The following is an 11,728-nucleotide window of genomic DNA, read 5'->3' as shown; positions in this document are numbered from 1 at the left end:
TGCTCCTCTACTCCCCCTAGGATCTGATAGCGTGTTCAACTCACAAATCGATAAATCTCCAAAGAGTCCAGCTTGGCCTTTTAAGGCTTATCGCAGGGATCTGTGGCTGTTGTATCACTTTTTGAGACTAAAGCTCTTAATGCCTGGCTAAGGCTATGGGACAGAGCATGGTTATTCATGAAGGACTCGTAGAGAGAGCCGGACAAGATGTGGAGAACCTTTTACCTAAACACTCTGAGAATGATTTCTCTCCTATTCACAGGACCTGGTAAAGTAAAGTGGTACCTGTGTACTCTTGTGGGAGGGTGTGAGAGGGTTTTGCTAGAGGGACGTTTGAGAGCTAGGGAGCAGGACAGAGACTGGATAGTGTTGATTGGGGAATTCTTAGTGGATGTCAGTCATGAATGGAACAGTGCCCCTGGATCGAAAGCAAACAGATATTTTTTTTCAAACAAAGGCCTTCTCCTCTGCCACCCCGCCCCATGCATCAGTGTCTCTCTCCATCTCGCTGTAGCTAAAGTGATATTTTGTGTCCCACAGAAGTTCTGTGTCTACTGTAGTACTGCAGCTCTCTCCTTTAAAAAAGCACGGTTGAGGGAACGGGATTCAGGTCTTTGATGTGTTTCAGGTCGTCACTGTGACTTCTTGAACAAAGAGGTATCAGTTCACTTAACTTCCAAAACACCTTGAGGCTTTGATCACTAGTCTCATGTTTGAGAAACTGAGCTAGGAACTCTCGCTCTCGCTCTGTCTCTGTCTCTCTGTGTCTCTCTCTCTGTCTGCGTCTGTCTGTCTGTCTCTGTCTGTCTCTCTCTGTCTCCCTCTCTCTCTCTGTGTCTGAGGGCTTCTTGGAAAGACAAGCATGTTTTACTCCCTGAGCACATTAAAGATTGGATCGAGCATAAGTGTGTGCAGTGGTTAAATTGGGATTTGGCAGGTGGGGGTCCCTAGTTCAGGGGTGCGCCCGGGGGAGCGGGAGTGATATAATATACTAGCCTAAACAATATATGCAGTGCATTCGGAAAGTATTCAGACTCCTTGACTTTTTCCACATTTTGTTACGTTACAGCCTTATTCAAAAATGGATTAAATAAATAAATATCTCAGCAATCTACACAAAAACAGGTTTTTAGAAATGTTTGCAAATCTATAAAAACTATAAAACAGAAATACCTTATTTACATAAGTATTCAGACCGTTTGCTATGAGACTTGATATTGAGCACAGGTGCATCCTATTTCCATTGATCATTCTTGAGATGTTTCTACAACTTGATTGTAGTCCACCTGTGGTAAATTCAATTGATTGGACATGATTTGGAAAGGCACACACCTGTCTATATAAGGTGCCACAGTTGACAGTGCATGTCAGAGCAAAAATCAAGCCATGATGTCGAAGGAATTGTCCGTAGTGCTCCGAGACAGAATTGTGTTGAGGCACAGATCTGCGGAAGGGTACCAAAAAATGTCTGCAGCATTGAAGGTCCCCAAGAACACAGTGGCCTCCTTCATACTTAAAAGCAAGAAGCTTGGAACCACCCAGACTCTTCCTAGAGCTGGCCGCCCAGCCAAACTGAGGAATCGGGGGAGAAGGGCCTTGGTCAGGGAGGTGACCAAGAACCCAATGGTCACTCTGACAGAGCTCCAGAGTTCCTCTGCAGCACTCCACCAATCAGGCCTTTATGGTAGAGTGGCCAGACGGAAGCCACTCCTCAGTAAAAGGCACATGACAGCCCGCTTGGAGTTTGCCAACAGGCACCTAAAGGACTCTCAGACCATGAGAAATAAGATTCTATGGTCTGATGAAACCAAGATTGAACTCTTTGGCCTGAATGCCAAGCGTCACGTCTGGAGGAAACCTGGCACACCACTACGGTGAAGCATGGTGGTGGCAGCATCATGCTGTGGGGATGTTTTTCAGCGGCAGGGACTGGGAGACTAGTCAGGATCGAGGCAAAGATGAACAGAGCAAAGTAAAGAGAGATCCTTAATGAAAACCTGCTCCAGAGCGCTCAGGACCTCAGACTGGGGCGAAGTTCCACCTTCCGACAGCCAAGACCATGCAGGAGTGGCTTCGGGACAGGTCTCTGAATGTCTTTGAGTGGCCCAGCCAGAGCCCGGACTTGAACCGGATCAAACATCTCTTGAGAAACCTGAAAATAGCTGTGCAGCAACGCTCCCCATCCAACCTGACAGAGCTTGAGAGGATGTGCAGAGAAGAATGGGAGAAACTCCCCAAATACAGGTGTGCCAAGCTTGTAGTGTCATTCCCAAGAAGACTCGAGGCTGTAATCGCTGCCAAAGGTGCTTGTCAGAATGCGACGTGAATGCGGTAGGCAAAGTCAAATGCAGGACACCGAGCTACTGGAAACGATACTTTACTAACAAAGTAACCAGAATACAAAACAACCTCCAAACAGGGAGGGAATACCCGCACACTAGCAACTGCCGAAAATGATGAGAACAATCACACACAACACACAATGAACGACAGAGGGTTAAATAGGGAATACAATACAACATAATAGGAAACAGGTGTACAAAATCAAGACAAAACAAGTCAAACACAGAAACATAGATCGGTGGCAGCTAGTACTCCGGGGACGACGAACGCCGAAGCCTGCCCGAGCAAGGAGGAGGAGCAGCCTCGGCTGATTCCGTGACAGTGCTTCAACAAAGTACTGAGTAAATGGTCTGAATACCTATGTACATGTAATATTTCAGTTTTAATAAATTAGCAAACATTTCTAAACACATGTTTTTGCTTTGTCTTTATGGAGTATTGTGTGTAGATTGATGAAGAAAAATAAATAAATAATCAATTTTAGAATAAGCCTGCAGCGTAACAAAATTTGGAAAAAGTCAAGGGGTCTGAAAACTTTCCAAAGGCACTGTATATTGACAAAAGCACATATGACGGCATACTACAGGTCATGGAGGGACCAACAATTTTCTGGGGGGGGGGGGGAGAATGACTCTGAGAAGGTCAGTTCTGGTGACTAAAAGGACATGCTGACATCTATAATTACCCCCTCCAGAAAATAGCCCAATAAATATTGGTCCATATTATCAGGCAGGTGTGATATTTAGCAATAAGCATTATCTTAGCCCAACTGATGCAACATAGTGGCTATAAATAAATAGGCTGAGGGTTGCCCATCTGCATTTACCCCATTGGGCTAACCCTTAGCTAGATCACAAACTCTAAACATTATCTTTTTGCTAGTTACCAACATATTGAGGCCCAAAAAAACGTTACTCTGGTACTCAGACAAGGATGATGTACTGTGAATATAACGTAGGCCTAGCTGTTTCACCTGACCCGTGTTACATTTAGCCCCGGTCTCCCCTATGGTGCCATTGGCGAGCGCTAACGTGCATAAACCATGCCGCTGCTAAAAACACATGTTCTAAAATGGTGCAGTTCACTAGTTTTTGGGATTTGAGAAATAAGTGCAGTACCACTAGAAATCTCTGCAATCCTCCTCTTTTAACAGTGGCTGTGCATGTGTCTGTGTACGTAAATAGGAAGAGTAATTTTCCATTGAGTGGAGTAATACTCATTAATTACATGAAAAGCTTATTGATAGAATGTTACATTATTTTACATTAAGAGTTTTTTATATGCTGTTTTGTACATTATGCTTTGAATGAATACATTGGTTGTATTTTTCTAACACACGTGATTTTTCTCTATAAAACTAATAGCATTTGCAAGGGTAGCTAACTGAGGATGTCATCCCCAGTCTAAAATTGCCTCACAGTGGCAAACATTCCAGGTCATATCGGAACCCTGACTTCAGTATGACCTGTGACATTTCTCAGTCTCAACATGACTAACGCTGTATGGGGGTCACAGCGTCAACAAACACCCTTTACATCTCTGAGTATAATCTAACATGTAATCATTTATAGTCTCTTTCTATCTCTCTCTCTCTCTCTCTCTCTCTCTCTCTTTCTCTCTCTCTCTCTCTCTCTCTCTGTCTCTCTGCCTCTCTCTGTCTCTCTTTCTCTCTCTCACTCTCTCTCTGTCTCTCTCTCTCTCTCTCTCTCTCTCTCTCTCTTTCTCTCTCTCTCTCTCTCTCTCTCTCTCTCTCTCTCTCTCTCTCTCTCTCTCTCTCTCTCTCTCTCTCTCTCTCTCTCTCTCTCTCTCTGTCTCTCTCTGTCTCTCTGTCTCTATCTCTCTCTCTCTGTGTGTTTCTCTCTCTCTCTGTCTCTCTCTCTGTTTCTCTCTCTCTCTCTCTCTCTCGCTCTCTCTCTCTCTCCCTCTCTCTCTCTCTCTCTCTCTCTCTCTCTCTCTCTCTCTCTCTCTCTCTCGCTCATTATGTCACATACATATCATCTTTGTTATTCTGTATAGGGATAGGCAAATGCTTTTTTTCTGTTAAAGGCAGATAAAACCAAATCAAAAAGAAGGCCGATAGCAAAGGGAAATTGAGATCAAAATCCTGAAGAAGACATAGACGGTATCTACGTCTACCCGCCCACTGATGACATACATAGCAGCTCCTCCAGGCCAAAAACAAGCTTCTTTCAGATCTGTGTAGCTACACACACACACACACACACACACACACACACACACACACACACACACACACACACACACACACACACACACACACACTGATCAAGGCAGGGAGGAACTGTATGAATAAGAGAAAAGAGAGCTCATCAGCTCAAAAATAATACAAAGCTGATCAGCAACAGCATCTTTGTGAGGTCAAACAGTCGGCGGCTAATTACCAACACAGTTCTGTCATTCTCTCTCTCTCTCTCTCTCTCTCTCTCTCTCTCTCTCTCTCTCTCTCTCTCTCTCTCTCTCTCTCTCTCTCTCTCTCTCTCTCTCTCTCTCTCTCTCTCTCTCTCTCTCTCTCTCTCTCTCTCTCTCTCTCTCTCTTTCCAAGAAAATAGCCCATTAGATCCCAAACAACTTGAGGCATCCTTCACTCCCTCTTTATCAGATTCCAGCATCTGTCCTGACTCATACACATATATTTAGAGTACCCTCTTATCACTGGAGTGCTATAGAAGGCCGTGCACGCTGCGTCCCTTTTTAGAAACAGGGTACATTTTCAATTAAAACCAACCTCTCTGAGCATCGGTCGTTAAAAATAATATTACCTCCATCTCCTTTAAACATCTCCAGTGTTCAGACCAGGCCAAATACTCTACTCCACCTTTACATTTGAATAAACCTCTTGGTTTAATAAACCACTGCTTAACCTTCATTATCATTATTATTGCTACATCCTCTCAATATGTTAACTTATAGATAAGCCCATGTGCAAATGGAATTCGTCCCAAATGGCAAACTATTCTTCAAAAGTTAAACTATAAACTACTTTTGTCCAGAACTTATCAAAAGTAGTGCGCTATATATAGAATAGGGTGCCATTTGGGACACACACATGATGTTCTGCCGGTAATGAAAAATCCCTCTGCTTCGTTGTAGTCGTTACCGTGGCGTTAGCTCTTGATTGGTGCTCTCTGGCGGATAACCAGGGGTTCAGTATTCACTGGAACAAATGATGAATTATGCTGTTAAGCCACTTCAGGATTGGACTTGGGTTGGGGATGGAGGCTAGAGTGGATGGGAGGACATGGAGCCATCGATGAATCCCCAATGGGTTATTTACTGACCACTGACCTCTATCTACTGAGAAGTTATCCTTCCCTTATGAGTGTTAATTTTAGTACACATATCCTTATTTGAGGGATGTCCATTGCTAATGTGGTTATTCAAAAGTCTGTTGGCAAGTTGTTTTAATAATGTTAGATGTTGAGAGGCTATTTTTCTTCTAAATAGCTATTTTTGTGAGTCTTTTCATTAAAACATTCCAATGGTAGGCTATTGACCATTAACTCTTGTTTCCCAGAGTTGAAAGCAAGCCTTTCTCTTTCTCTCTTCATTGTCCTTTTGTAAACCGCTGAAACAAACATGTGGACTGAATGCTATCAACATCAGTGAGACATGAAACACAATGTCATGCTACGTCGCTATCTGGTCACGCTGATTTCCCTGGCCTTAGGTGTCTTTTTATCTAGACTGCACTACTAGAAAGGCATGACCATAGTGTGACAGATTCTCTGTCTATGTGGAGGAAGGTTGTGTTGTTGTGCTGCTATTTGTCCTTGTGGGCTTGCTAGTTCATTAGTTTTCTGTGCCAATATGAATGGCTGAACAGGACCAGGCATGTCCAGTAGCCCAGTGTGTGGGCGGTAGGTTTAGTGTATTGTCTTTACTGTTCTCCATGCCTTGAGAAGGGGTACAAGTACACATAAATCGTTCTAGAGCCGCCTCTTTCAACCTACCAGCATGTTCATCTGTTGGGCTCCTCACCTCCACGTCTTGAAAACTCATATTTATTTTTTCAAACACATACAATGGGATTTTTCCATGTTCCAAAAGTCCTTACTTCCAGTCAATCTAATGTGAATTGTCATGTTTAGATTAGACATTGCTGTGTTGAGCCATTAAAGGCTTTAGGCTATCCGAGACATCTGGAGAGATCAGCGTCAATGGAGATGTTGTGCCTACAATGACTGGACGACAAGCAAGTCTTCATTCACTGTAAACCATTGGATCATCTGTCTGGTAAAATTATGCATGGAAACAGACCTTTAGCTTCCCCTTGTCCAGTGCTATAGCCATCTCCAGACAGTATATAACTCCGTTTTTTCTCCACAGAACGTCCCAAACTGTAGATTTAAAACATAATTTAACAAACAATTATTTTGTTGGACTATTGTTTCACATCATCTGAGATACCTATCCCGTGAAGAGGGTGCCTGAAGGGAAATAGGGAAATCAATCCTCACCTCTACTGGGTGATGTATTAAATGGACAGAGTGAACTGAACAACAGACTTGCTGTAATGTGGAATGTTGTTGTTAATTCCCTCCTCCCCACCCCCTGCTGTATATGCAGCTCTGAGTGTTCTGTTTTTACATCCCAAATCCCTATGGGCCCTGGTCAAAAGTAGTGCACTACATAGGGAATAGGGTGCCATTTGGGACGAATCTGTGTGTTCTGAGAGGCCTCTTTCAGGTCATCCCCTGGTCTGCTGTTTAAGGACTTTCAAAGGATCTCTCCTCTGCTCCAGCTTTGATCACACACTTTGTCAGAGTCAAACCATCAGAGAACTATATATATCAATTTAAAACATTAATTAAAAAATAATCTCATTTAATTTTTTTGGTTTTGAGACTTAAACAGGACTCATATAAACTAGCTGTTTCAGAGTTTCAGCGACGAGGGGAATGTTAAAACGGATATTCAGTGGTGGGCAACTAGCCAATCTAATTAGTTTACCATCCAGTGTGGCACACTGCCCAGTCTACAAAATAAAAGCCTGTCTCTGTGGCAAGGCACCGTAAATGCCACCACTACAACTGATAGCAACAATAATTATATTAGAGAAGAATTCATCCATCAGACGCATGCCGTGTATTTGTATAATGAAAAGATATCCCACAAAATATGTTTATAAAGGAACAAAACCGAGAACGTCTAAGGCGCTAAGCTGTCTTTTTGAAGACATTGGCCCTGGTGTGTCAGATACCAAAGTAGAGGTCCTGGCTGGAGGTAATTTATGCATGGTATTAACTGCGAGTGGTTTGACTGAGCAGACAAAGAGAGCCCACATTCATGTGTGTGCAGACTGTGGCTGCGTCACAAATAGCACCCTATTCCCTATATAGTGCACTACTTTTTATTTATTTAATGACCCTAAACCGGTCCACTCGGGGGACTGCGGGTTATGAGTCAACCCACACATCGCTATTCCCTATATACACTGAGTGCACAAATCATTAAGAACACCTGCTCTTTCCATGAAATATACTGACCAGGTTAATCCAAGTGAAAGCTATGATCCCTTATTGATGTCACTTGTTAAATCCACTTCAATCAGTGTAGATGAAGGGGAGGAGACAGGTAAAATAAGTATTTTCAAGCCTTGAAACAATTGAGACATGGATTCTGTACTGTATGTGTGCCATTCAGAGGGTGAATGGGCAAGACAAAATATTGATGTCCCTTTGAACAGGGTATGGTAGTAGGTGCCAGGCATACCGGTTTGTGTCAAGAACTGCAACGCTGCTGAGTTTTTCACGCTCAATAGTTTCCCGTGTGAATCAAGAATGGTCCACCACCCAAAGGACATCCAGCCAACTTGACACAACTGTGGGAAGCATTGACGTCAACATGGGCCAGCATCCCTGTGGAACGCTTTCGACACCTTGCAGAGTCCATGCTCCGACGAATAGAGGCTGTTCTGAGGGTAAAAGGGGGGAGTGCAACTCAATATTAGGAAGGTGTTCTTAATATTTTGTACACTCAGTGCTATTAGTGCACGATATAGGGGATAGGGTGCCATTTTTGATGCAACCTGAGAGAGTGGAGAAGTTGGAGTCATAGTCAGACAGGCAGACAGAGAGTCAAAGTCGGACGGTTCTGTCTACTGCAGTAACACCAGTATTTGTATTTGTAATTATTAAGGAGCCCCATTAGTTCTTGCCAAGGCAGCAGCTACTCTTCCTGGGGTCCAGCAACATTAAGGCAGTTATATACAATAACAAATATTACATGACATTACATTTCATAACACTTTTCACATTAAGTGTGTGCCCTCAGGCCACTACTCTACTACCACATACAGAGCCTTTGGAAATTATTCAGACCACTTGACTTTTTCCACATTGTGTTATGTTAAATCCTTATTCTAAAATGGACTAAATAAAAATAAATCCTCAGCAATCTACAAACAATACCCCATAATGACAAAGCGGAAACAAAAACAAAAAACTTAAATATCACATTTACATAAGTATTCAGACCCTATGCTATGAGTCTCGAAATTGAGCTCAGGTGCATCTTGTTTCCATTGATCATCCTTGAGATGTTTCTACAACTTGATTGGAGTCCAGCTGTGGTAAATTCAATTGATTGGACATTATTTGGAAAGGCACACACCTGTCTATATAAGGTCCCACAGTTGACAGAGCAAAAACCAAGCCATGAGGTCGAAGGAATTGTCCGTAGAGTTCCGAGACAGGATTGTGTCGATGCACAGATCTGGGGAAGGGTACCAAAAAATATCTGCAGCATTGAAGGTCCCCAAGAACACAGCGGCCTCCATCATTCTTAAATGGAAGAAGTTTGGAACCACCAAGACTCTTCCTAGAGCTGGTCGCCCGGCCCAACTGAGCAATCGGGTGAGAAGGGCCTTGGTCAGGGAGGTGACCAAGAACCCGTTGGTCACTCTGACAGAGCTCTAGAGTTCCTCTGTGGAGATGGGAGAACCTTCCAGATGGACAACCAATCAGGCCTTTATAGTAGAGTGGCCAGAGAAAAGCCACTCCTCAGTAAAAGGCACATGACAGCCCGCTTGGAGTTTGCCAAAAGGCACCTAAAGACTCTCAGACCATGAGAAACAAGATTCTCTGGTCTGATGAAACCAAGATTGAACTCTTTGGCCTGAATGCCAAGCATCACGTCTGGAGGAAACCTGGCACCATCCCTACAGTGAAGCACGGTGGTGGCAGCAACATGCTGTGGTGATGTTTTTCAGTGACAGAGACTGGGAGACTAGTCAGGATCGAGGCAAAGATGAACTGAGAAAAGTACAGGGATATCCTTGCTGAAAACCTGCTCCAGGGCGCTCAGGACCTAAGACTGGGGCGAAGGTTCACCTTCCAACAGGACAACGACCCTAAGCACACAACCACGACAATGCAGGAGTGGCTTCTGGAAAAGTCTCTGAATGTCCTTGAGTTGCCCAGCCAGAGCCCAGACTTGAACCCGATCAAACATCTCTGGAGAGACCTGAAAATAGCTGTGCAGCAACGCTCCCCATCCAACCTGACAGAGCATGAGAGGATCTGCAGAGCAGAATGGGAGAAACTCCCTAAATACAGGTGTGCCAAGCTTGTGGCATCATACCCAATAAGACTTGAGGTTGTAATCGCTGCCAAAGGTGCTTCAACAAAGTACTGAGTAAAGGGTCTGAATACGTATGTAAATGTACTATTTAAAAACCTGTTTTTGCTTTGTCATTATGGGGTATTGTGTGTAGATTGATGAGTGGGAAAAAACAATTTAATCAATTTTAGAATAAGGCTGTAACCTAACAAAATGTGGAAAAAGTCAAGGGGTCTGAATACTTTCCGAAGGCACTGTATCTACAATACAAAATCCATGTGTTTGTGTGTGTAGAGTGCATATGGTAGCATGTATAGGTGTATGCGGGTGTCTGTGCCAGTCATCCAGGATGCAACTTGCTCATGTTATATAAGCTGTGAGAAATGGTGTCGCTGCTTTTTCCTCCACAGTTTCTCTGCAAGTGGATGGTAATTGGGTACATTTTCCACACTGAGAAGGAGAATGTAGTCCTCACCTCTCCCTTCGTCACTCTCGCTCTCTCCCTCTGTGTCTTTCTCTCTCTCCCTTTCCATCTCTCCCCCTCCTTTCTCTCTCGCCTTCATTGACACAATCTTTGAGGCAGGCAGGGAGGGAGGGAGGGAGGGAGGAATGGGAGGCAGGCAGGGAGGGAGGGAGGAAGCAGGCAGGGATGCAGGGAGGAGGGAGGAAGGAAAGAAGGAAGGGAGGGAGGGAGGGAGGGAGGAAGGGAGGGAAGCAGGCAGGCATGCAGGCAGGCAGGCAGGCAGGCAGGCAGGGAGGGAGGGAGGGAAGCAGGCAGGGAGGGGAGGGAAGCAGGCAGGGAGGCAAGGAGGGAGGGAGGGAGGGAGGGAGGGAGGGAGGGAGGGAGGGAGGGAGGGAGGGAGGGAGGGAGGGAGGGAGGGAGGGAGGGAGGGAGGGAAGCAGGCAGGCAGGGAGGGAGGGAGGAGGGAGGGAGGAGGGAGGGAGGGAGGGAGGGAGGCAGGCAGGCAGGCAGGCAGGCAGGCAGGCAGGCAGGCAGGCAGGCAGGCAGGCAGGCAGGCAGGGAGGGAAGGAGGGAGGCAGGGAGGAGGGAGGAATGGAAGGCAGGCAGGGAGGAGGAGGGAAGCAGGAAGGGAGGCAGGGAGGGAGGGAGGGAGGGAAGCAGGCAGGGAGGGAGGGAGGGAGGGAGGAGGGAGGGAGGGAGGGAGGGAGGGAGGGAGGCAGGGAGGGAGGGAGGGAGGCAGGCAGGCAGGCAGGCAGGCAGGCAGGCAGGCAGGCAGGCAGGGAGGGAGGGAGGGAGGGAGGGAGGGAGGGAGGGAGGGAGGGAGGGAGGGAGGGAGGGAGGAAATCAGGCAGGGAGGCAGGGAGGGGGGAGGGAGGGGGAGGGAGGGAGGGAGGGAGGAGGGAGGGAGGGAGGAGGGAGGGAGGGAGGGAGGCGGCAGGCAGGCAGGCAGGCAGGCAGGCAGGCAGTCAGGCAGGGAGGGAGGGAGGAGGGAGGGAGGGAGGGAGGGAGGAGGGAGGAGGCAGGCAGGCAGGCAGGCAGGCAGGCAGGCAGGCAGGCAGGCAGGCAGGCAGGCAGGCAGGCAGGCAGGCAGGCAGGGAGGGAGGGAGGAGGGAGGGAGGAGGGAGGGAGGGAGGGAGGGAGGGAGGGAGGGAGGGAGGGAGGAGGGAAGCAGGCAGGGAGGGAGGGAGGGAGGGAGGGAGGGAGGGAGGCAGGGAGGACGGAGGGAAAAGCAGGCAGGGAGGCAGGGAGAGAGGGAGGCAGGCAGGCAGGAAGAGAGGGAGGGAGGGAGGTAGGGAAGCAGGAAGGCTGGCAGGCAGGCAGGGAGGGAGGGAGGGAGGGAGG

The sequence above is a fragment of the Coregonus clupeaformis genome, chromosome 8 (assembly GCF_020615455.1).
Source record: "Coregonus clupeaformis isolate EN_2021a chromosome 8, ASM2061545v1, whole genome shotgun sequence".
Lineage (NCBI taxonomy): Eukaryota > Metazoa > Chordata > Actinopteri > Salmoniformes > Salmonidae > Coregonus > Coregonus clupeaformis.
Note: the sequence above shows the minus strand (reverse complement) of the source record.